The sequence below is a fragment of the Perca flavescens genome, chromosome 7 (genome assembly GCF_004354835.1).
Source record: "Perca flavescens isolate YP-PL-M2 chromosome 7, PFLA_1.0, whole genome shotgun sequence".
NCBI classification, from domain to species: Eukaryota; Metazoa; Chordata; class Actinopteri; order Perciformes; family Percidae; genus Perca; species Perca flavescens.
Window position 1 is genome coordinate 33,219,672 of NC_041337.1, and position 26,785 is coordinate 33,246,456.

General features: G+C 39.4%; 3 long non-coding RNA genes across 4 annotated transcripts; all 3 read left to right on the forward strand.

Annotated features, from left to right (window-relative positions):
• The first annotated feature begins 4,482 nt into the window (after window positions 1–4,482).
• LOC114559311 (uncharacterized) lies at window positions 4,483–22,061 on the forward strand. 2 transcript variants are annotated; one of them, XR_003693062.1, is made up of 3 exons: window positions 4,483–4,680; window positions 19,788–19,919; window positions 21,978–22,061. It is a non-coding gene; the product is annotated as an uncharacterized LOC114559311 (long non-coding RNA). The 2 variants fall into 2 exon arrangements; XR_003693063.1 differs by lacking the exon at window positions 4,483–4,680 and adding an exon at window positions 18,491–19,646.
• Window positions 22,062–22,170: 109 nt separating this feature from the next.
• On the forward strand, window positions 22,171–24,254 carry LOC114559308 (uncharacterized). Its single transcript, XR_003693058.1, has 4 exons — window positions 22,171–22,287; window positions 23,416–23,571; window positions 23,946–24,036; window positions 24,139–24,254. It is a non-coding gene; the product is annotated as an uncharacterized LOC114559308 (long non-coding RNA).
• A 10-nt stretch (window positions 24,255–24,264) lies between these two features.
• On the forward strand, window positions 24,265–25,934 carry LOC114559312 (uncharacterized). Its single transcript, XR_003693064.1, has 4 exons — window positions 24,265–24,311; window positions 24,424–24,455; window positions 24,537–24,626; window positions 24,719–25,934. It is a non-coding gene; the product is annotated as an uncharacterized LOC114559312 (long non-coding RNA).
• The last annotated feature ends 851 nt before the right edge of the window (window positions 25,935–26,785 follow it).

A 26,785-nucleotide genomic window follows, 5' to 3' on the forward strand; every position in this document is an offset into this window, starting at 1 on the left:
TAGATGTGTGGAGGGATTTTGGAAGAGCTAGGCTCAATAACAGTGAAGCTGTTGAATTTTTCTCTTTGTATCCACTTTCGGTTTTGCACTTTGTAGACGGTCCCTAGACGCTCGGCTGAAAGCTGAACGCTCACAGGGATGCATTGGACTTGTCCACATATGTAGACGGTACTTTCGGATAAAAAACGGGTTGTAGCTTGTTGTCTACCTTCCTACGGTTGGATAGAGCTGCCTATTGTGTAAGTAACACGTTTCATCTAAAAATTCATTGAACCGCAAACCCGTGAATCTTGCGAATCTGCCAATTTCTGTCTAACTTTGCTGCGGCAGATGTGTTGCGTTTGAGCTCCGTGTATTTCTGCCATAAGTTTTGGGTTTCCACCTCCGATGTTTAGCAGCGTACAACCACTTCCCTAAACGTCTCAAACGGGGCTCTGTGTTTCAAACGGGGCTCTGTGTCTGTCAGGAGGTCTGAGATCTACCGTATCAGCAGAGCAATCACGTAATGCACAGCAGACTACGGTGCAGGTAGCCTATAGATTATTTTCTAAAATATAGTGACTTTATTCTCGTAATAGCCTATATTATAACTTTATTTTTTTCACAAAATATCACGACTCCTTCAAATATCAGAGACCACAGATGGGATGAGTTATATTTTGAATGTGCACAAAGTTTTGGAAATGAGCAGAAATCTTGCTCAATCATACATATTACAATCAAGAGGTTTATTAATACATTAAATGAATAATGTATCACTGAGGTGAATAATTGTCATATGCACATTTACGGAGGTTACTTCACTAACAAAAGATGCTAAAAAAGGGAAGAATAAATTATGCCTAAGCTACATGTGTGCTGACTCAGATATAATTAGAAAAGTCAATCTAAAGGAGAATAAATAGATGAAAGCAATACAGAATTCCTGACAGCCTTACTGCAATATTTTCCATTATGTTGTTATATTTGGATTGTAGCCAAATGTTTCCCTTTATATAAAGATAAAGGTAGAAATAGGTGCATACAAATTCACCAAAATGCAGAAAATGAAGTGTTTAATGTTAAAAAAATTCTGGGGGAGGACCCCCAGACCCACACATCATAAGTCACCAAACAAATCTGGAAGCAAAACCTTGGCCTTTGACTTGCCAGGCCAGTTATTATTAAACCAAATGTTGGTGCCATCTAACAAACTGGAAGCTAAAATGAACATACACTGGCTATTAACAAGCTGGGCCAGCCAATCACTGTTAAAAAGGCTATAATAGTGGTTTCTGATTCTCTTAAATCAACATAATGTTCTTGTTTAAAAAGATGTTTACATATTTGCCAACCAATATTTTCAAACATGTTCAATTTCATACATTTTCCAAGGGTGAAATCCATTGCCTGCCTGTTAACATTAGCCTATAAAAGGTTAAAAAAAATAATAATAATAATAAAGTGAATTGTAAAGTATTTCTCTTTGTTTGAATAACTAATCAACCCTACCTTACACATTAATACTGGAAAAAGAGCCCATTTGGTGTAAAAACACATTAAGTCATTTTACGGCACGATTTTGAATGACGATCATTCTCCGTAAATAAGGGCTCCCCCTCCCTACAAAAGCCAATTTAACCACTGCTCGCGAGATGTTAACGCGTTCTCCCCATAGACTCCGGAACCAGTAATTTGAACGTTGAACAACCAAGGGGGTAAGTTTCGCTTCAGAACTCGAACCTCCGATGGCGCCATTTTGTTGCTATAAAGCGATCACCTCTTGTTAGCATTACACTGATCGCCATTTTTTTTTTACGTCACTTGACTGTGAATAACTTTACATCTGAAGCGTTTAAAGACTCTATTTGTCCATAGTTCATTTCTAAAGAAACACAACAATGTATAAAAGGCTCCATTACCTTGTACCTCACGTTATAGCTCCGTAGCAGACGGTTTTGTAAAAATAAGCTAACGATTGTGTCATAACCAAGTGACAGTAGAGGAATTAATTATAGTACAGGAGAAGCTCGCAGGCAGTTTCAACTTACATGACCTGTTTAGGTTTAATTACTAATGTTAACTAGCATTTTAGTTAGCAATAATTAGCCTGTGCTTATGTTATCTCCTTACATACACCTACACTCTCCGTCTCTATAAGATTGGGAATGATTGAGATTTCTCTTGTCACAGCTACCAGAAGACTTACAACTTTCAGACACGTTGCTCACATCATATTTACGTTGTCTCTGTCAGTTGGAGGCTGCGCAGTAAAGCAAGAGATCACCGGAAAAGTGCTTCTAATAGTCTTCACTGGTCTCCGTCCAGAGCAACGGGGTCTATTGGTCCATTATGTCAATGTAAACAACCTGAACAACCACGAGGAGAGGAGGAATTGAGTTGTATTAATAATATTATTAAAAATCTACTGTTGGGTAAGTACATTTTGTATTATTAGATTAACGTGCTTGAGTTTTACTTGTTTGACATGAATGAACCGAAAGAAATGATGCCCACATTGTCAACTGAAATGTACTGAGTTTGGCTAAAATTAGCTAGCTAGCAAACGTTAGTAGGCTAAAAGTTAATTTGAACTTATACAACGGTATACCATAGTATAAAGTATGTTTAATGTTACAGTCAAAGTTGTGAAAGTGTATGTTTTAACATTGCATGCAATTGCTACGCTGCACTGTACTGTTAATCGTGATTTTTTTTACCTTATTTGGTTATTTTTTCTAAGGTGTCTACCAAAAGTTAAAGTAAAAGTAGAAGTCCTTTAGGAGCGGCTCTAGTCTCTTTATATTAAATAGAAAGATACACCTGGAACTAAAACCAGCAGAATGAATCCGCTTCAACTGCAGAAATCTTGAATTAATAAACATTAACTAAATTAATTAATGGGTTCCAAGGACATGGTATCCCCATCCCCAGACATAAATTGGTTATTTTAATACACATATTAAGATAGCAAATATAAAAATGCCAGAACAACTGAAAAAAATTATAATAATATATTTAGTATATGTATAATATTAAATATGAAGTAACCAGTGTGCAAGTACCACTGCTGGTCAAGCTCCCACTAGAGTTACATGGGGGGGCAATCACTTATATAGCCTATTTAAAAAAAATAAGTAATATAAAATAAAAATATTAAAACATATTCTTTTAGATGTGTTGTATAACTTTATATAGGCCTATGCCTAATGCTAAATAGCTTGTGAATTTCCCATTGAGGAACAATAAAGGCTTATTCATTCAGGCTTCATTCATCACTCAGGTTTTTGTATTTTATTAAAAATATATTTGCAAATATAGGAAGAACATAAATTTCACAAAAGACAGCAGCCCAGTGTGGAAAAGTTTCTTCAATGAGTGAACAGAAACACTGAGCTTAAATACATCTTCAGAGTGACAGCAAAACACGAACTTGGCTTATCATGACTCTACATTTCTCACAGGCAATCTGATACACATGAAGACAATCTAAAAACATCTCAAGAGACATCTGGGAGCCATTTTGTTCTTTCCCCTCTGCCCTACTTTCACCCTGAGGTCACATGACCCGTACATCTCAACTGGCATGGGAAGACTGAATAGGCAGAGAAAGATAGTTTACTGTGGCTCCCTAGTTTAGCAGAATCAGAATCAACATGTGGGAATGAGATAGAATCCCTTTCAGTGTTGTGGGAAAAACTAAAACAGAAATAAAACATAAAAAGTAAAGGAACCATGCTTAAATGTAAATTTGCCATTACAACACAACAAGCACAGGGTTAAAACAATTAAAAGACAAATGTACAGTTAAATTCAGTCATAAAAAAAATAAATAATAACATTTTATATATTCATAAATATTGTTGAAGTAAAAAGTTAAAATTATTCCTTACGTTTTGAAAACAATGTACTTTAAGGTAAAAAATGTAAACTGTTGTGTAACTGAGTGAAGGAATGTTTCAATACTGATTAAGCCTAATCAGCATTTGACTGGCTCACACCTTCTCAAGCTTCTAAAGAATTGATTAGGTCATGTCTGTTATTTAGCATAAATGTAAAAAGCGCTAGAAGACTTTTTGTTTAAACAACTTTGAGAGCCATCGCCAGTTGAGCCAGACGTGATTAAGACAAAGAACGAGTATTGCTGTAGTTTGGAAAATTGACACCGTCTCGATAAGATCCTGTGACCGGGTGTAGCCTCAAGACACTGATTGGGAACATACACCTTTTCTTTTGAGGGACATCTGACCAGTAGGGGAAGATTTCATTTGAGGAACCACCCAGATGTAGGGGAATAAATGTGTGATCCGGGGAATGTCTCAGCACTACAGCCTGTGACCCCGCAAGGGGAAGCTGCTGTAGTCTGCTGGTTTACAGTGTTTTTGTTTGTCATGTCACAGGACTGTTCTTCTGTGACACCCGCAAAGAGAGCATGAGATCAGTCCGCTGTCAGCTGCAGTGTAACATTTGTGATTTGACTGTCGTTTTCACCGTGTTGTTTTATTAAACCTTTTAGTTAACTTTCAATTCCCCCAGCCTCTCCTCCTTCCTCCAGAAATCAGAACGAACACGTATTATAGATATTCTTAACAAATGGTGAACCCGCGACGTGGATTTTTGGAGAACAAAAGGAAAAAGGCAAATTGAAGGACGGATCATGGTGACTTGCTGAATTTTCACATGGGCCCAGACAACTGAGAGGTGAGCAGAAAACCTATTTTTATCAAAACACTGCAGAGCTTATATAGGAAACGTTTTAGATGTGAAGATTCAGCAGCATCAACTGGTAAGTCTATTAAAATCTGTAAAAGTAATTGATAAAAGTAATGCCCAGTTGAGAACTGCGTTGAAAACGATAAGTCAAGGCAATGTATGTGATTGTGTGTGATTTATGTGGTGATGGGAAGCTTAAATGGCCTGTGAAATCCATGGTATTATTAGGCTAATGCACACACAATAACCGAAGGTGAAGCCTTTGAAAGTGTTGGTACCGTGTGCATAGTCTATAGAGGTCCGTACAGTCAGCCGGGGTGGAGCCCCTGAAAAAAATATTAAAATGCCTGTGAAGTCGGCCGGAGTATTAGACTTTGAAAAGAATAAGTAAAAGTCCGTAAACAGCCGGCCAAGTTAGACTCTGAACATTTTTAAATAAAAGACCGCGAGGGCGGAGACAGAGTAAGTCTCTGTAAGGCACGGAGGAAAGATTAAGACTTTTTCAAAGCCAACTTAAACAGCTGTGGGGACGTAGGCCCTGGAGAAGCTACTTTCGCGGCGGCGGGAGAAAGGCGTCAGTGGAAGACCCCCCAGTTTTTTCTCGTGACCATAGTATGGAAAAAATCAATTAAATAGGTATAGTCGAATTGTGTAAAAACACTTAGGGAATTGTACAGAGGCCTACTGTAAATATTTTTGAAATAGAATTGTGGTGTTGGGATTTGAGTCCTTGGCAGCGACTCTGCGCTGTGTGTTTTGTGAAAAATTGTAAATAAGATTATTTTGTTTGAATCGAGCGCGCAGCTCAGCAGCAGTTGGTTGTGATTGTAAAATAACTCATTGTAAATAAGATTGTTTTGTTTAAATTGAGAGCGTGCAGCTCAGCGGTGGGGGTTGTGGACGTGTTGAGGTTACAGACGCAGTGTGGTTGTGGATGTTCGTTTGTGTTGAGTTTTGCATTGGAAATTCCATTTCCTGATAACGAACAGCGACTCCATCTGGTTGGTAAATCATTACAACAGAGCGTCTACTAAAACCAGGGGTCAGACTATGGAAAATACGGTAAACTAGAGAACTATCTTCTGAGGAGATTGCAGTGTGAATGCAGTACAGTATATTCTTGATTGGATGACTGGTTTGAATTTTGTGAAAAAGCGTGCAAGCTCAAGCAGTGAGAATGGCTGGCTGAAAAAGTGGAAATGGATTAATCGGTATATGTCTTTGAAGAGTTGGGCGCCGACCCTGAAAGTATGAAAGATGTGGAAATGTTTGAATGGAGTTTCTCAGTGAATGCATGAAAGAGCAGCTAGCAGTTGAAAATGGGAGAAAAATGTCTGCTCAGAGTTTTTGTGAATTAATGTTTGTTGCTCAATGGTTCAGGTAGTTGAGATAAGTGCATTTCATTTTTTATCATCTATTTTCTTTTCTTTTCGGTTTTTGCCTTGAGTAGGATTGTGTCTGAATGATTGATAAGCCCTTTGCAAGTCAAAACAGCAGCTGTTAGAATTTTTTCATACATATTCTTTGTCACACTCATGAAACAAAGACAAAAGGTGCCTTTGTTTGAACACTCTCACCGATGCAACTCCCCCATTCTACCTGGGAAGAGAGTACAATGGGGGGTGGAGATAAATGTAGCAGTATGGAAAAATTATTTGAGGTACTTTTAAGCAATTTAACATTAGCTAAAATTGGACCAAAATGAATTTAAGATTCTTAGGGGGTTTGTTCAATGGATAATTTGGTAGATATATTTGGCATTTCTGTGTATCTTGACTCAAAATTGGTTTGTTTTTCACTAAAAATGATAAATAACAGGCACATGAAGATAAATTCATTATATTTTTAAGCATTCTGATCTTACTGTATCTTCTTCCACTATTTTTTGTTTTGTTGGTTCTTATTCTTTGATGTTGCTGATGATGTCTCTGAAAAATCATTGGGTTGAGAGAGTCAAGGTAGTAAGAAATTCCATTGATATTTCTTTATGGTTTGTTGATTTTTTTATTTTTATTTTTATTTATTTTTTATTTTTTTATTCCCTAGTTTGTAAATATTTTGTTAAAAAATAAAAAATGGGGGGAGATCTGAAGATTTGTAGAAACTCCTGTGCTGGCCACACAGAAGTGCTATGCAAATCTTCTTCTCAGGGTATTAAATGTGGCACAAAAGAATGACACGGGACTTATATAGAAATTGATTTGCTCAAAAAATAGCAATTTGCTGATCAAATTTGTCAAAAATGTTTGAAGTAATAGTAAAAGATGAATCACGCAGCCCACATTCCCCCATTGAGAAAGAAAATTATGGAGTTTTTATTTTTTGTGTTTTTGTAATTGATGATCTGTACTGTATGTTTACAATGGACTCATGACTTTTTGGGATCATTTATTGTGTTATGGACTGAAGCTTTTTGCCCATTGTCTTAAGGACTTTGGAAAACACAGATGACAAAGGAAATTTCTCCTCCATGAGAAATTAATGGACAAATCAAGGACAAACTATCAAATTTTTTCTTCTTCCTTGTTTTCACACCTAGACATTGCCCAGCAATGAAAACAATAATATGACTTTTTGCAAGGCAGTGTGTCGGCTTGTCACAGCCATTTTATTCACAGATGAAAGCAGCCTCCAGATTCCTGCTGATGAAGTCATTCAGCCTGATGACTTCATCTGTTCAGGGGTCCAGGCCCAGGTGGACAGATTCATACTAGGTGCTGCTGGACACCAACACTGCAGTGGCGTGAAGGACGCATCACAAGGATCCAGGTTCACATTCCAACAACAGTCCAGCAGAATGTCAAGGGGAGTCCGGGTTCAGACGCCGACGGAGAGAACCAGCGGTGCTGACTTCTGCTGACTTCCTGCGGTGGTTTCCTGACAGAGCAAGGAGACTGGATCCCACCCCCTGACCCTGGGCCTGTGTTGCGCCCCTGTAAAAGAGGGAAAATAGAATGAACTACACGGACACGATGTTGCTTCACTCAAGTCCAATGTTGTAATGCATTTTTTTAGTAACATCACAGTAGCAGAGTTACAAGATGTAACAAACCATGTATTTTCTCTGTTCACAACACAATAATGTCCCTTTAAGTAACTCAGTTTTGAGTAAGTAACAGTGAAACTATTTTCAATAACAAAACAAAATATATCTTAGCTGCACCTAACAAAATACTTCTGCTATGCATTTATTATTAACCCAGAATAATTGATAATCTTACTTCAGTGGCACTAACAATATCATTTACAATCTTACTTCAGTTGCACTAAAACAAAATATTCGCTTCTGCACATTTAACACCGTATAATCAACACTATTATTATTAAACTGCAGCAATAGCATCCTGATACAAACAATATAGAAACTAGTGGACACAGGCAACCTTCAGTTGCACTAATGTTAGTAGCACGCTTCACCTAACTTCATGTGACGCAGTTCGCATGCATGCCACAGTAGAGCAGCACGTTTACATTCAATCTTCTAAATTCACATGTTTGAGTTATCACAGTAACTAATATTTTACTCCCTTACAGAATTAAAACACATATTCATTGATCACACATCCCACAACCTTCATTCTTACCTGTAAAAGAGGGAAAATAGAATGAACTACACGGACACGATGTTGCTTCACTCAAGTCCAATGTTGTAATGGACGAGCGGAAGCCACACATTCCCCTACAGTTCGGACAAGGCATTAGTAATCGAACACAGATTAACAACTCAGCTAGTGCTTAAAACCAGAAACAAATAGAAACTTAAGGAAACAAAGAAATACTGCAAACTGTCCTTTCAAATGCATTTTTTCCCATAATCTCATAGGTATCTTAGACAGCATTTTAAACACAAATCACCTTTTCATCCTATTTATCTTTTAAGCCTCTTTTACCTGAAAAGGTCAGAGCAATGGATTACTGATCTACAGATCATATGACTATCTTTTTCACCAAACAGTGCAATGAATTACAGCATTTTAACTTAGCAGTTTTAGCTTATACTTTTATGCACATTTTTAAGTATCTTTTAACCTATGGATGTATTTCCATTCAATGTGTTCAAAATATCACTGTTACACCTGCTGACACACCAAAAAAGCTAAGGATGGCTTTTTCCTACAGGATGTAACGCTTGAATGCCAGCACAGTAAGATGGACACCAACGCCAACAAGGGGAGTGAGGAGAATTGTGTCAGCAGTAAATCCACAAGGAGACCCTGGGCTCCCCTCTGATCTGTCACCTTCCATCCAGCTAGGAAAGGCATTGCTGATGCGAGAATTTTCATCAATCTGAGATTTTGTCCCCAGAGACTTTCTTTCCACATTGGACAAAATTGAATATGAAACTTTCAAAAATCTGGACTTCAGATTCCCCATACTGCAGCTTTTGCAACAATGGACATTAATGTCAGCTGCTCTCTGTGCTTTCACATAGCTTACACCATTTCCCCAGATTTGCCATTGAATAGATTTCAACCCATCTGATTGCATTACAGATTTGAGACCAGTTGTTACTTGTACAGTATTTGAAGTGCAGTGTGGAAAGTGAATTTGGTTTTGTTTTCTTTGATTTCTAAGATTTTTTCCCTTCCATTGTTTTTACCTGGTCAACAACTTTTAATAGCTTCTGATTTAATTAAGTGTATCTGTTTTTGTTTCAAATGGAATGCTAGTCACTAATCACTGTGAGTAAAACCAACTAAACATATTTTGTTAAGAGAAAATAACCTTCTTGATACAAGATATGGAGTCAGATAAGATGAGGTCAGAGATGGAAAATAATTTCTTCTATAAATCAAACACAGTTTGCTAATGTCTACATTTTTGTTGTAATTGTTTTCATTAACATTCATAGTGTTTTCACACCAAAGGTGTGAAAAATGAGGGATTGTTGAAGTAAAAAGTTAAAACTATGCTTACGTTTTGAAAACAATGTACTTTAAGGTAAAAAATGTAAACTGTTGTGTAACTGAGTGAAGGAATGTTTCCATACTGATTAAGCCTAATCAGCATTTGTCTGGCTCACACCTTCTCAAGCTTCTAAAGAATTGATTAGGTCATTGCTGTTATTTAGCATAAATGTAAAAAGCGCTAGAAGAATTTTTGTTTAAACAACTTTGAGAGCCATCGCCAGTTGAGCCAGACGTGATTAAGACAAAGAACGAGTATTGCTGTAGTTTGGAAACAATTGACACCGTCTCGATAAGATCCTGTGACCGGGTGTAGCCTCAAGACACTGATTGGGAACATACACCTTTTCTTTTGAGGGACATCTGACCAGTAGGGGAAGATTTCATTTGAGGAACCACCCAGATGTAGGGGAATAAATGTGTGATCCGGGGAATGTCTCAGCACTACAGCCTGTGACCCCGCAAGGGGAAGCTGCTGTAGACTGCTGGTTTACAGTGTTTTTGTTTGTCATGTCACATGACTGTTCTTCTGTGACCCCGCAAGGAGAGCATGAGATCAGTCCGCTGTCAGCTGCAGTGTAACATTTGTGTTTTGACTGTCGTTTTCACCGTGTTGTTTTATTAAACCTTTTAGTTAACTTTCAATTCCCCCAGCCTCTCCTCCTTCCTCCAGAAATCAGAACGAACACGTATTCTAGATATTCTTAACAATATCCATACATCTTTTTTTGAAGATAAAGAAAAATTCTTTATCTTTCGGTGCCAAATTTCGGTTCCAAAAGCGTCTGAGCGCGTAAGCGCAAGCTTATCTTTCCTCTCTGCATATTTACACAGAGGGGAGCTCTGACCGACCCCCCACCCGCCACACACACACACACACGGAGAGGTGCGGACCGAGTAAACTGTCTGCAGTTTTGTTGAAGTCACAGAGAGTCACGGTTGGTTTTGTTAAGAAATCTGTCTAAAAGACGTGTTCGAAAAAGTGTGTCTGTCAGTTGGTTACAGAGCTCTGCGTGAGCACGGGCTTTTATGACTGTCAATATAGCCGGCATCTACCGTTAGCTACTCCGCTGTGCTGTGGAGTAATGTCTGGCTATGTGAGACTAGCATCTACCGTTAGCTACTCCGCTGTGCTGTGGAGTAATGTCTGGCTATGTGAGACTAGCATCTACCGTTAGCTACTCTGCTGTGCTGTGGAGTAATGTCTGGCTATGTGAGACTAGCATCTACCGTTAGCTACTCCTGCTGTGCTGTGGAGTAATGTCTGGCTATGTGAGACTAGCATCTACCGTTAGCTACTCTGCTGTGCTGTGGAGTAATGTCTGGCTATGTGAGACTAGCATCTACCGTTAGCTACTCTGCTGTGCTGTGGAGTAATGTCTGGCTATGTGAGAAAAGCGTCTAGCAACATTGTTGTGAATGGAGGAGAAATGTTTCCTTTGTCATCTGTGTTTTCCAAAGTCCTTAAGACAATGGGCAAAAAAAACAAAAAACTTCAGTCCGAAAACAAAATAAATGATCCTCAAAAGTCATGAGTCCATTGAATACATATCAATTACAAAAACATATTCAAATAAAAACACCACAATTTTCTTTCTCAAGGGGGGAGAATGGGCTGCGTGATTCATCTTTTACTATTACTTCAAACATTTTTGACAAACTTGGTCAACAAATTGCTATTTTTTTTTTTTTGAGCAAATCAATTTCTATATAATTCACCAATCAATCTTTGTGCCACATTTAATACCCTGAGCAGAAGATTTGTGTAGTATTCTGTGTGGCCAGCACAGAAACTTCTACAAATCCTCAACTCTCCCTTCTTTTTTTTTTTTTTTTTTTTTTTTAACAAAATATTTACAACCTAGGGAATAAAAACCAAAAATAAAATAAAAAAAAAATAACAGATGAGATGATTCAAAATAAAATGCACTTATCTTCAAAAATAAATGCACTTATCTCAACTACCTGAAACATTGAGCAAAAAAAAAATTAATTCACAGACTCTGAGGAGACATTTTGCTCCCATTTTCAACTGCTTGCTGCTCATTCTTGCATTCACTGAGAAACTCCATTCAAACTTTAAAACGTTCCACATCCTTCATACGTTCAGGGTCGGCGCCCAACTCTTTCAAAGGCATTCATACCGATTAATCCATTTCCACTTTTTTTTCCACAAAATTCAAACCAATCATCCAATCAAAAATATACTGTACTGCATTCACACTGCAATCTCCTCAGAAGATAGATCTACCTAATGGAGACGCTGTTCGTTCTGCCACCCAGAGGATGGAATCCTCAATGCTATCAATTCAACACAAACAAATTTCCACAACCAGACTGCGTCTGTAACCTCAACACGTCCACAAACCATTCTTATTTACAATGAAGTTATCACCACACAATTTCAACACATCTTATTTACAGTTTATCAAAACACACAAGTTGCTGCCGTGGACTCAAATCCCAACACCATTCTATTTCAAAAATATTTACAGCAGCCTATATACAACCCTATATTTAATTGTTTCCTATCTTTAACCTCACAGAGAATTATTTCTCTATCGCCGTCTCAATCGGACTTTCTAACACTATGGCCACACCTCTTGTGACCGCACAGAGACTAGGTACTCTGTCGCCGGCTCATATTCGGTCTTTTTAACACAAAAATTTTACAGGATTCTAAACCTGGCCGCTTAAAAAAGTGGACTTCTAGTGCACTATAGGCTAACCATGGACCCTCTTTGCGGGCTTTTAAGCTTTACAGAACCACATACAAACACACACTATCACATACAATAGGCCTACTTTTGTATTTATCGTTCTCAACATAGTCCTCAATTGGGCATTACTTTTATCAATTACTTTTACAGATTTTAATAGACTTACCAGTTGATGCTGCTGAATTTTCACAATGTAAAACGTTTCCTATATACGCTATGTAGTGTTTTGATCAAAACAGGTTTTCTGCTCACCTCTCAGTTGTCTGGGCCCATGTGAAAATTCAGCAAGTCACCATGATTCAGTCTTTCAATTTGCCTTTTTCCTTTCATCCTCCAAAAATCACCGTCAGGGTTCACCAATTGTTAAGAAATCTGTCTAAAAGACACACACACACACACACAGAGAGGTGCGGACCGAGTAAACTGTCTGCAGTTTTGTTGAAGTCACAGAGAGTCACGGTTGGTTTTGTTAAGAAATCTGTCTAAAAGACGTGTTCGTTCTGATTTCTGAAGGAGGAAGGAGAGGCATGGGTCGAATTGAAAGTTAAGCAAAAGGTTAAATAAAACAACATGAAAACACAGTCAAAACACAATTAAACATAAAACATGAAAACACTGCAGCTGACAGCGGACTGAATCCATGCATTTCCTTGTGGAGTCACATCGAAACAGTCATGTGACATGACAAACAATACGCTGTAAACAGCGGACTCCAATTGTTTCTCTTGCGGGGTCACAGATTGAATTCCCGAAATCACCTCAGTTTCCGAATTATATTCCTGTGGAATTGTGGGTGTTTCCTTGAATGGAGACTGTCCGTTAAAGACACACCTCTGATTTCAGGTTTACTCCAGGTCACAGACAAAGGTCGTTTCACATGGTAGTGCCAATTCTGTTCAAGTTTACAGAGTTTGCATTTCCTTTGTTCTAATCACGTCTGGCCCTGCAGGGAGTGGCTCCCCAAAACCAGAAACAATAGTTACCTTTCCTGTGGGGACAATGAGTCTTCTTCATATGCTAAATGTCAGACATGACCTGATTCATCCTTTAGAAGCTAGGTTTTGGGTGAGGCAGTCAAATGCTGATTAGTGTAGTTACTTGATTCATTTTAGCTGCAGGCCCCATTAAACATTGTTTTCAAAACATAAGCCGGGTTTTAACTTTTTAACTTCAACAGTTTCAAGTGTGGTTACAGTTTTTTAAAACTTCACGCAGACAGCGTTTGCTGCGATATGATATTAATAGCGAGCCGAAAGCGGTTGCGGTGCTGTTGACGTTACACTTCCTCTTACAAGCAGCCACAACAGTGTTTTTTTCTGCCCTGATGACTGACTGACAGGCTGAGCTTGCAAGGCAAGGCACTTTTATTAGTGTTACTTTGAGTGAGCAGTTTTACCAGAATTCTTTTATTTTGATAACTGTTTTGATTCACAATTAAAGTGGAAAATAAAAGCTTTGTCTTTAAAGTATTTTTGTTGATGTTGAAATGGATTTTAAAACATATGGTATCGAAAAAAGTATTGTTAGGAATCTGTATCAAAACTGAAGTATCGAAATTGGCACCGGATCGAAAGATTTTGAACGATACCCAGCCCTAAACACGTGAGAGTTATCAGATAGAATGGTCTTAGCCTGCCTGGTTGTTGCCTGATCAAAAAGCTCCTGCGGGTTGGGAGGTGCAGGTGTTTACATAATTTTGCCTGCCATCTTAACCAGATCGAACATCTGAGTTTTGGATTTGACTGTCAAATTCCCAAACCAGCTGGTAATACCATACCGAAGAATTTATTTATTTTTTTAATTAGTTTATTTGTCAGGGACAATGTACAAAATACATTAATCTTACAAAAAGATGTTTTGTACCAGAGTTAGCTAATGCTAGTTTCCATCTGCAGTCCCTAGGCAGGTGCACACAATAATAAAACATTACATTACAAATAACTGTCAGTAGTACTAACAAATACATGCAAGATTAGTTAAGCACTAATCAGATATTTAAATGAAAAACTAATCAAAAAACCATCACAGCCTAAAATATATACAACATAGTAAAAAACATTTACTTCAATATAATAAGTGTGCTGATGCTCACATAGCTGGTTATCGAGGATGTATTTCTTTAAGTTTTGAGAGAAATTATTCAAATCTACAGACAGCTTTAGACTGCCTGGGAGTTGATTCCATTGTTTTATGGTTTTAAATGAGAAGGCTGTCTGTGCAAAGGCAGAGGATCTTTTCAGGATAGCACAATTTCTGTGAGCAGTGGAACACAATGTTCTGTTCGTATGTTCAGAATAAAATTGTATGATTTTTTTCATTGAGGGTGGAGCAATATCATTAACAATTTTGAAAACGGTTCTTAAGTTTGTATATCTAATTAGGGAATCAAAACTTAATATTTTATATTTACTGAGAATATTGCAATGGTGATAGCGGAGGGCTTTTCTGTCAAGCACCTTTAACGCTTGATTATAGACCGATCTGAGGGATTTAAGTGTAGTCTCGTTGGCCTGAGACCAACAGGACAAACAGTAGGTAATGTGTGGTGAGATCTTGGCATTAAAATACATAAAAGATGCTTCAATTGTCAAACTATTCCTAATGTGTCTAAAAATAGAGATATTATATTTATTAGAGTTGCACATTCTTTTAATATGTTTTTTAAAACTTAGACGCTATTGTTTCTCTATAGAAGATTAACATGATATTTTTACAGAAATATAACTATGTCTGCGCTGATGAGTTCTGGCAAAGAAATTTGTTACATGTGTGCGCCAGCTCAGGTCATTATCAACATAAACTTCTAGATATTTAAAGGAGGACACCTGCTTGATGTCATAACCATGGATGGCCACAGGGCTCCGATCTCCAGCTGATCTGGGGTCTACCAACATTAACAGTTTTGTGTTAATATGAAGTTGGTGTGAATCACACCAGTTGACAAACTTGTCCACAGCAACTTGGTGGATGCTTATATTGCTTTCTTTAGTTAGCAAACTGAGAAGGACAGTGTCATCTGAAAATGTTACTATATGTTGGTTTGGCTCAGAGCTGATGCAGTCATTGGTGTACAATTTAAACAAAAGAGGTGAACTGACACACCCTTGTGGGGCACCAGTGCTGGATAAGACAGGACGGTGTTAAAGGTTCTTATATACTAGACGCAGCCCAGCTGGCACGTGGAAATGTGACGTCATGGGATCTCCGTGACTATTTATACCTGCGCTGGTGCTCGCGACACTAGTTGCAGTCTTCTCCTGAACAGAGGTGGTGCTAATGAGGAAAGGCTACCGACGCTGCTCTTTCTACGGACTAGAAGAAGAAGAAAAAGGTAAACAACGGCAGAACTGGTAGCAAAATTACAAATCCCACTATAGCCACGCCAAGACCTGCCCTACGAAGCAGCTCGATTGGTTGGGGTTAGGCATTTCACCTCGAGTGGTTAAGGTTAGGGTTAGGGGATTGGTCAGGGGATAGGACCTGTACATGTAAGCATGGACACCTGGCCAATTGTAGTGTGTGAATGCTATTGAAGGGCGGGTCTTGGCGTGGCCATAGTGGGATTCGTAATATCGCGAACTGGCAGCAGCATTGCTGAGCTACTTTGTCGGATCAAGCCTTTCATTCACCATAAAAGAACTCATCTTAAGTTTCCAAGAGAGACTTGCAGTCACTCTGAGAGCATTTAAACAAAAAGGAGTGATACCACCCAATTAAAAAGGGATTTACATTTAACTGAACTAATTTCCTAAGCATGGTTTCTGGCTGGAATGAGTTAAAGACAGAAATAAAATCAACAAAAAGCAGTCTGGCATATGGAACAGGACTTTCAGGGTGCTTCAGGGTGCTTCAGGGTGAGGTGCATTATTGTTGATATGGCATCACTTGTACTATGATTTTATGATTCTATGAGTAAATTGGTAATTATCTAACATTTGTTCCACATCTGTATGGAGTTTCTCTATCATAAGCCTCTCCATTGATTTAAAAACATTAGAGGTAATAAACACCGGCCGATAATCATTGTTCTCCTGGGGACATGCCTTTTTGGGTACTGGAATAATAATTGATTTTTTTCAGAGTTTTGGTACTGTGTATGTGTCTATGGAGAGTTGGAATAGTTTATTCTTCTGCAAAAGTTTTTAAAAGAAAAGCAGACAGGTTATCAGGGCCTGTTGCTTTGTTTGTTTGTATGTTTTTAAAGGGGTGATAGAATGCAAAACCAATTTTACCTTGTCATAGTTGAATGACAGTTTAGTGGGTAACTAGGACATTCATAGAACCTCAAAATCCCATTGATACTTCTTTCCTCGGCAAATCTCACAATTTGAAACTGCCACTGAAAATGGGCAAATCTCAACGAGCCGCCTAGTTGGTGTCAACTCGGCAGCTCCTCCTCATTTGGCTCTAGTCTATTTCTTTGTCACGCCCCAACATTTACATAGGCTACACCACTGATCTGAGATCAGCTAGTCTTCTGAATCTAGGTCGTGCAGATCTCAGAAATTGTATACATTGTTCATCTGCTATTTTACCATTAAATTAACTTCTGAGACTTTTTTATGTGAGAAATCAACTATGTAGAGGTCAAATATGGGCCGTTTTACGAAAATTGATGTCTAATTGCAAATTTTGTCCGACTGTGTGTCGGAGTTCAGCTGCCCGTGCTGCCTGTGTTGCTGCCCCGCCGCCTGGCCTGCCTTCCCTCACAGACCCCGACCTGCTGTGAGCTCAATTGAGCTCCGTCACGGCTGGCAGCCAACGGCACTTCATACCCGCGCAAAGTCACAGTTTTTTGGGTTAACGGACTACCAAACGCCGCTGCCCGGACAGAGCTCCAGGGCCTGCAGCTCCCCTCTTCCTGCTAAATGCCCAGTGTGTGTGAGTGAGAGTGCGGTCAGCGAACTTGTTACGCCAGCAATCTCTTACCACAGGTTCCAGTTCATCTTATAATGTGTGTAATTATAATGTGTTGAGTTATTTAATCAAACGATCAGTAAAATAAACGCCTCTTGTCCGCGAGTCTCATTGATAGAGCCTGCGGCTGGATGGAGCTCTATCAATGAGAGCTAGCTAGCCTCCTGTTAGAATTCCTCTGAAATTCACAAAAATTTATAAAATTGAAATCGGACACCGTTGTTAGCTTTGTAAGACCTTGGGGTAGGGGTTATATAAGTGGCGTGACAAATTCAAACTGTAAATATACTCTAATTACGCTGAAAATGAAGCTTACTATCCGCAATCTGGACAGATAGGATTGAAGGGACAGTAGCAACGAACCCCCTATTGTTCACAAAAATTCATTAAATTGAAATCTGACACCATTGTTAGTTTTATAAGACCTTGGGGTAGAGGTTATATAAGTGGCGTGACGAAATTCAAACTGTAAATATACTATAGTTATGCCGGCAGCCGGCCGCGGAGCCCCGGTAGTCCAGTAATCCACAAAGGGTGACTTTGCCCTGGGTATGGAGCCCAGCAGGCTGCCGCTTTCTCGTCAGACTGTGTGGAGCTCCTAAAGTCCGACACGTCTTACCAAATTTGCAATTAGCCATCAATTAAAAAAGTCTAAGAAGTGAATTTGGTAACGAAACGTTGCAGTGTCTGGAATATGAGATTCTGTCGCGTCTCTAATGTGTATGTATGGGGATTCGCTCAACCAATCAGTGCGCAGCTCATCTAAATATTCATGAGCATACCATATTTGGAAGAAAAGCTCTTGTTACAAATAGGGCCAAAACACAGGGATGCATAAGGGCCAATAAAATATCAACCAGGCCATTTTCAGCCCAACCAATGTTACATACCCCATTAGGAGACCTTAAGGAAAAGTGTGAAATACCCTATATAATCATTCTTTAAACCCTTTAAACACCTTAGTAATAGTGTGCCATGTTCTGAGTGTTGGCGTTATATAGTTTGTCCACCAGAGGGCGTTCTACAACGTGCCTGTTGACAACATTTTTTTTTGTTAAAAGGACGTTAAGTTTCATATCTTAAGTTTGTATTTTTATACATTTTATTTATAAGAACTTTAATATATTTTGATGTTCCTCTGTTCTGTTGTGACAATGAAACAATCATCATATTATTTTAGTGAGGACTCATAAATAACTACAATGTGTTTCTGGATTTAAAAAACAAATAAATATCGGCCAATATCTGAATATCGGATTTTTAAATCACCAAATATTTGTATTGAATTTCGGCCTTAATAAATCCTCTAGTCTGCATCCTTGAAAAAGATATCCCAGTCTGTGCAGAGGAAGCATCCCTTCAGCTCCTCCTTTTTGTCCCTGGACCATACCTTCACAGACTGGATTTCCAGTGTAACTGAGCGTTATGTGGGGAGCAGCTGGATAATATTATGGTCAGAGTTATTCAGGGGAGGTCTGGCTCTGGCTGTGTAGGCGTCCTTGATATATCACTTATCGAGGATGTTGTTGTTTCTAGTGTTACACTTAACATATGGATGAAAGCCAGGCAAAGTTTTATTCAGGCTGCAGTGGTTGAAATAGCTTGAAAAGTATCAGCATGGGAGCATCATGTTTGTTCTGTAGATGGCGATGGACACAGCCTGTGATTGCTTTAGCTGCTCTGCTGGCCTTGCCACTTGGCGGAATATAAACAACACACAATTATGTTGGTAAATTCTCTTGGCAAATAATGTGGCTGCATCAGCTCCAGGTCGGGGTTGCATATTTTGTGTCTCACTGCAAAGTTATGGCACCAACTGTCCTTGATATAAATACCCTCCCCCCTCTAACTGTAGGTGGGAAAAACCTTCAATTTGAATAAAGTTGTCTGGCACTTCTTCACTAAACCAGGTTTCCGTAAAAGCCATTAGACCAGACTCAGGGTATTCGTAGCAGGCTCCAACCTGTTGACGCAGTTCATCCAGTGTGTTTTTTAAGGATCGTGGGTTGCAGAGATGTATGGGTGGTAGCGGTAGCTTGGTGGCTCCTCGGATGTGCTGTCTGAGACCGCCTCTCCTAACCCGTTTCTTGGCCTTCCTGTCTCGACAGAGGCCCGGTCCGTGATGTTGTCGTAGCTCCCCAGGCACATCGTGGAGCAGATCAGGCGACGGTAGCACTCCGCTGTCCCGCAGTCCCAGCAGCTCGGACCGGCTGTACATTAGAAGGCCACTGCTGCTGATGGACCCGTCAGCAGAGCCCTGAATGACTTGGCCAGACAGGATTAGCCACGGCAGTGCTAGTGGTTCCATTATATTCCAATTCACTTCGCAAACATGCCGCATACAGTTCACAACGCAAGTTATATCCAGCAAATTTGCACACTGAGTCTGCTGATACCAGATAAACAAAAAGTAAGGAAATTTGTGTTTGGTAGATCTGTGGTAACAATGCTTTTTGGCAATAAATCGTATACAACATCTCCAGCTGCATTAGAGCAGGTCTCTGCTGTGTGTAGTGTAATCTCTACATGGTTGTCTTCTTTTTGTTTCCAGATGGTGTTCCTGTTTTGGATTTGACGTCTCTCTTCCTCCCAAATCTGAGGGAGATGTCTTCAGTCCATAGAAACTGTGATCCTGCCGTATACAATGATGTTAAGAAAACATTTGACAGTTGCACCATTGCTGGTAAAATAATCTTATTACAGCAAGCTTTTATTATAATTCATTCATCATGTTGGTCCTCTCCAACATTTCTTTCTTTCTTTATAACCCCTTTGTTGCAGCTGTAAGCAGTCAAAGTGCTGCTACGAGGGACTAAACACTGAGAGATGCATAATAAAATAAACGGATTTATTCCTCTTCTTCCACACTAAAATACAACTAAACACTGCAGTTACAAAATGTAAAGTTACTTTGTGAGTAGAAATAATTGCATTAGTGCAGCAGTCAACAGAAAGTGTTTGATCCCAGGCTCACCCCCTCTCTGTCAAAGCCCCAAAAACCAACAGGTGAACAGGTGAAGCAAACAAATATGTTATCACTTCAAGCCTTCCGTGACTGCGCATGTGTATATATATATATATATATATATATATATATATATATATATATATATATATATGATCAATCGATCTATATCTATATGATATAGATATAGATATATATATAAATATCTCTCTACACACACAAGTAAAGGAAAAATACAAAAATGAACTGAACCGGCCATGCGCGGTCACGGAAGGTTTGTATCATGTGGACGCGTTGACAGTGTTGTTGTCATTACATAGAATTCCTCATGGGGCCGGCAGAAACTACACACTATAGCTTTAAGTCTGATTCAACTTTTGGAGAAAAGCAAACCGACGTCACCCTGCGGTGGACGATCATGTGACCAGAGATCAGACTCATCTGTCCTTATTGCGGCATGAGAGTCCCATTAACATTACTGTCTCTATTGCGGCTACAAAAACGTTGTAAACACTCTGAAACAGTGGCAGCTGCTGGTCATCATAAAAAATGTCCATTTATTTATACTGTACGTAAGTTCTGCCCTACATTCCTTTTCAAGTTCATTGCTCTTTTCGTGCCTTTTATCTGCCCTGTCAAAGTTAAACAGATCTCCAAACCCCACCTTTGACCAAACAACCCATCCGTGAGAAGGTTTCATCAAGAGGCATGGCCAGCAGTACATTTTCTTTGTCACAGCACTTCCAGTCAGCCAGCTAACTTTGTCATACCAGGAGAGCTGTTACTGTTACCTTGCCTTATCTTTTGCACTAAATCAATCTTAGGTGTTGATCTGCCCTGCTTTTTTAAAGTAAAGAAGTTTCTTTCATCGTGTGCTTTTTGCTAGCTGGTTAGTTCACCCCTACGACACCAGCCTAGCCTACTGTATGATCAAATGAATGAATGAAACGATCTAACAAAACAATATTAAACTCGAAGGAGGAAATGTGGGAATTAGGTTAAACTGAAACAAGGAATGTGGTGTATAATTGTATGAAATGTATGATGAAAATTGGCTAACAATCATTTGTCTTTCGACTACACTTGCAAAATAAAAAGCAAAGCAAAGAAATAAAGACAAACAATAACACAAATAGAGATTTATGAGAAAACTTGCTAAAAAAGAAAGGTTTTTAGGCCCTTGTTGAAAGTGTCAGTAGTTTGTGGAGCTCTCAGGTGGTCTGGGAGGGATCTCCACAGGCAAGGAGCAGCTGAGCAGAAAGCCTGATCCCCCATGGTGCCGAGTTTGGTCCTGTGGGGGTGAAGAAGGACTTTTTCTGGAGCGGAGGTTAGGTGAGGAGGTTTGTGGTGTGAGTAGCTCTTTAAGTAGGGAGGGGCATTACCATGGATACACTGATGGGGAGTAGGGAGATTTGAACTCAGTCCTGTATGAGACAGGAAGCCAGTGGATTGAGTGAAGGACGGGTGTGATATGGTCGTACTTTCTCATCTTCATTAGGATCCTAGCTAGAGCTGTTTTGGATGTGTTGCATTGCAGCCGTAAAAAAGGAAACACAAGCACTTAACTGCCCATGAGTTTGTGTAACAATAGGCGACTGTGTCCTGCAACAACAAAGCAAAGTCCCTTCAATTCTTGCTTCATCTCTTTTCTTTTTCTCTGCTGCATTCCGTGCTGCCTTCACATGCAGTCGGAAATTTAGTTCATTTCAACAGCTTCTATCAATGAATTTGATTTGCAGTATGTGTTGTATGTTCTAACCAGGCTTCTCTCCACAGATACTTGTGCTGAGTGTCTTCAGAGGACATACCCTCACATGTCATCCAACAGAGTATCAGAACGAGGATCAGTGCTGTCCTACATGTTCTATTGGTAAGATCTGATTGAATGTGCACTAGCGCCACGGAGGGAAGCCAAACACCTGCCCCCACACTGCCATGACAGTATCCCTTTCATTAGAAACATTATATTGCATGAAATAGTTGTTTTTCTTTTCAACAGGAAGTCAAGTTAGAAACCATTGCACAGAGTTTAGAAGTACTTCCTGTCTGGATTGCGATGAGGGAACATTCATGGATCGTCCTACAGGTCTTACAGAATGTTTTTCCTGTGTACGCTGTGATTCAGGTAGACTTCTGTGTATATATATATTTCTAATTATTAGTTAAAATGTATGATTAAGCCTCGATTTAGTAGGATTATCACTGCTGGTCCCACTGTTAATGCTGTGTAAGAACTGAGAAAACTAAAGACTGGTTTAACAGTGTCATTGTGAAGATGCAGAAAGTCATTTAGAAGAGTTTACTGTACTGCAGAATTACAGACTGCACCCAGAAACAAAGACCTCATGTGTTATGAAATACTGTGAGACCAATGAAGACTATTTTGTGTCATAAAAGCTTCTTTTCAACACCCGCGGTGCTACCATTGGGCCCAGGTGGGCCCGGGCCCACCCATTTTAGGTCCGGGCCGGGCCATTTTGACCCAGGCCTATAGTGAGTAGTGAGTGATTTTCATTCTAGCAGTTGATTCAATAAGCAGCCCGAGGAAAGCTTTGAGTGAAAGCTTCTCAGCCAATCAGCAGCTTCTACCCCACGCGTGGACTCTTAAGCCTGCCCACAGGCTGCATCGTCACCAGCAAGTGATCCAATGAAATGAATGACGTTAGCGCACAAGCTTTTCAAGCAAGCTCAATGAGACAGACACAGAGTGTAGCTATTTGCTAATATGAAACTCAAAGCCAAGCAAAGCAGCTTGTTTTCTTTTAAATTCAGCACGAAACAGGAGGAGGAAACTCCTGCCATTTTAAGTAACGCAATTACAAGTGACGAGTTACCATCCTGCTCGGCCGCCCTCTCCCCATCAAGTCCTCCCGTAGCCACCTAGCCACCCCCTCACACCAGCAAGGCAAATAGGCTAATAATAAGAATAATGCTTAGTGTCTGTATGCATGGGAACCCAGTTTTTGGCTTATTTTAACTGGCCCATCCAGTTTTCTGGAGGCCCACCTCCAATCAAAATCCTGGCGCCGCTAGTGCTTTTCACATAAGTAGATAGCAGTCGACATGATCAAGAGTCTTTTTGCAGTTAAGATATTGGTTGTTGGTATCACCTTAGACTTTTATTTTCTGTTTTTATAAATGGGACTATTTTAGCATGTAGCTCTATAGTAGAAGAGACAAAGTACATATATGTAACATCTTTATGTGTTGACAGGTTCTGGTTTAAAGATGAAAACAGCATGTACGACTACCTCAGATACAGTTTGTGAACCACTGGAGGGATTCTACTGTCTGTTCTCTTCAGGAAACAGCTGTGTGGAAGCACAGAAACACAGCAGCTGTCAACCAGGACAATATATCAGCCAAAAAGGTTAGTTTATTGTGTTGACTTTGAGATTATAGGTATAACTTTAATTTGATTATAGGTGTAATTTTAAATGAGAACACCAAAGTTCAGAGGAAATAACCTTAATGAACTTAATAAGAGTCTGAGAAGAGAAGAGACTGGAATGAGTAATTTTTCCTGAAATATGAAAAGCTTGTGAAAGATTATATTTTGGGACTTGAAACAAAGAAATGTTGTATTGTATATAATAATAATGCATTTTAACTGTCTGCTTCAACAATCAAATAGTTTTTTAAATCCACTGAAAGGAGATCAGACAGATCTGATAAAATGTAAAGATGTCATAGAACACGTTGTTCTCTTCACAATATGTAAACTGAACTGGATCATTTGTACAGGAACAGCATTAAGGGACACTGAGTGCTCTGACTGCAGAGATGGAACATTTTCTGATGGGACATTATTGACATCGTGTCAGCCACACACACAGTAAGTGAAGCTTCATATCAGACATGGACACACCTGAACTCTTCCAACAGCAGCATGGTTCCCTACACATGGTCCTGTCAAAATGTCCCTCTATCATTCCAGATGTCAATCATTGGATCTTCAGCTGAGAAAACAAGGAACTGCTTCAACAGATGCTGAATGTGGAGAAAAAGGTTCAGGAGATCGGCATCATTGGGTGCTTATGACCTGTTTAGTGGTCGGACTCATAATAGCTCTGGTTTTGGTGTGGCGTCTCAAAAAGAAGAAAGACACAGGTATGATTGGCATTTAGACAATTAAACGATTTATGTTTTTAATACATAATATAATTGGCAGAACATTATGTTGTTGATTGAGGTGTTTTTCATTGGTAATGTTTTGATGCAGGAGGAGAAGGAAATGCAGACAATCCCCAACAGGTATGTTCTTTACTGTTATTACTCAGAACGTAGGAATTATTTCAGTATAGAAGTAATTCAATGATATCACTCTTTTATCAGAACTCCATAAACAGTAATCATCCACATGAAGAAGAAGAAGAAGAAGAAGAAGAAGAAGAAGAAGAAGAAGAAGAAGAAGAAGAAGAGCTGGTGAGACAGTAGTGAATTCTTCATTTAAATGTTCATGTCTTTACAAATGTATAATATGTTTCTGTTTAAACTCAATTTATTTCTCTCCTCAGGGTGGGAGTGTGAAAATTGAACACAGAGACAGTTCATCGGACACTGCAGAGGAAAGTTCCAGGTTCAATGGATGCTGACACATTGTAAGTTGTACATAAATGAATCGGTCCAAGGTGAATTTTGGGCACTGTGCTCCAAAGTGAACATCTGCTGGTCTGCAGCCTGCATCACTATCTTCCAGAGATGTTACTGGACAGAGACTAGTCAGTCTGGAATAACAGCTTGGAGCAAGTCCCGGACTAAGTCTGTAACGGCTCCAGGCTCTTCACTCAGAACTTCTGCTCCATCTCTCTCACCTGGACATTTTGCTGCTTGTACAGTGAGCTCTCCTTGTGTGGAACTCCTTAAAGGCCAACATGTTCCCATCCCTGTCATTCCAAGCCACAGATCACCCAGACATCATGTGTCTGAAGGCAGGTATCATCAGAGAGCTAACACCTGGCCCCCCTGCCCCCCCGGCCTCTTGCCTCTACTGAAGCCCCTCCTGACCAAGCTTCTGTCAGGACGGCTCTGCTCAACGCTCGCTCCCTTACCAACAAGACATTTCTTCTCAAAGATGGATTTTTTTAGGGAAAATTTGGATTTTCGGATCCTTGCTGAAACCTGGCAGAGGAATACCGAGTATTCATCCATTAATGAACTTTGTCCTGCAGACTGTAGCTTCATCAGGACACCGAGGCTGTCAGGCCGTGATGGTGATCTGGTAGTGATTTTTAGAAATAGCTTTAACTATCGGTTGGTTAGCACCGAGACTGTCCTCTCATTTGAACTCAATATGACTCGGAAAAAAGGAAAATCCTGCATTCTGCTCTTGCTGCTAACATTTCGGTCCCTCTGGACCTTCGTCAAGAGTTTTCTTTAATAAATGGCGATGCTGTAGCAAGAGCAGAGCGCGGGATTTTCCTTTTTTCCAAGTTTGTGATATTTTCCAGTGCACCTGCACAGACGAATTGTTGGATGTGCAAATTATTTTTTCAAATAAACTCAATGTGACTAAAATTGGTAAGTCAAAGCCTTTTTATTTTAATTTACTGACCTCACGGCCCATCTGACCCTATCCCGTCTGATTTTACTGAGTTTTTATCTTGAGTTATAAAGTTGGACATAGTTTTAATTATTAGTGATTTTCATGTTGATGATGCTTCTAATGCTGCATCTAAATTTCTTGATATTACTGAGCTTTTTAACTTTATACAACATGTTTCTGGACCCACACATTGAATTTATTTTATATAAGAATGGAACAATGCAAACTAATAAAACATGTGATTATACAGTACATGGGTTAAAAATGTCAGAATTGGCCAACAGGCTATTTGTTTTCTGTAATCCCCTGGCCTCAATGTTAGAAAGGCTTTTTAAATAAGAAAAAGGACAACACATGAGGACTTGGCACAACTATTTTAGTCCTGACATGTACATGTATTGACCATCCATTGTTTTATCTGATTTGTAAAAGATCAATACGTGTTTAGTTATCTAATATGGTGTGGGACTATTTTCCACTCTCTTGACCCTCTAATGGACCAAGTCACACAGTTCTCTCCTCAGGGTTTAACCACCGATAAATAAACACAGCGACATTTCTAGAACACCAGGTGGATCCTGGTACGTTGTCTTTGCAGTCTACAGAAATGAATCTTCCAGTGCAGGACATTTAGCCTGGACTGCCCCAAAGTAAACACCTGCTGGTCTAAGACATGATACTGGACGGAGACAAAAGTCCTCCTGGAATAACAGCTTGGAGCACGGCAGGGGCGATTCTAGGATCTGACCTTTGGGGGTGCTCAGCCCCTAATGAAAAGTTGATAGCAGTTAAGCTAGGGGGGTTTGGGGGCATGCTCCCGTAAGATTTTTTTTTTTTTTTAAACCCTTAAATCATGACTTCTTGTGAGTTTTGGGGAAAGAAATAGACAGATTGAGATATGCAATTATGACAAACTATCAAGGCATCTGCTGTGAAAAAAGATGGAAACTACAAAGCATGATGAATGAATGAAGCACCTTGAATGGTAAAATAAGCCTTAACATATTTTTAGACAAGATTATTCATGTTTTTTTCTGCT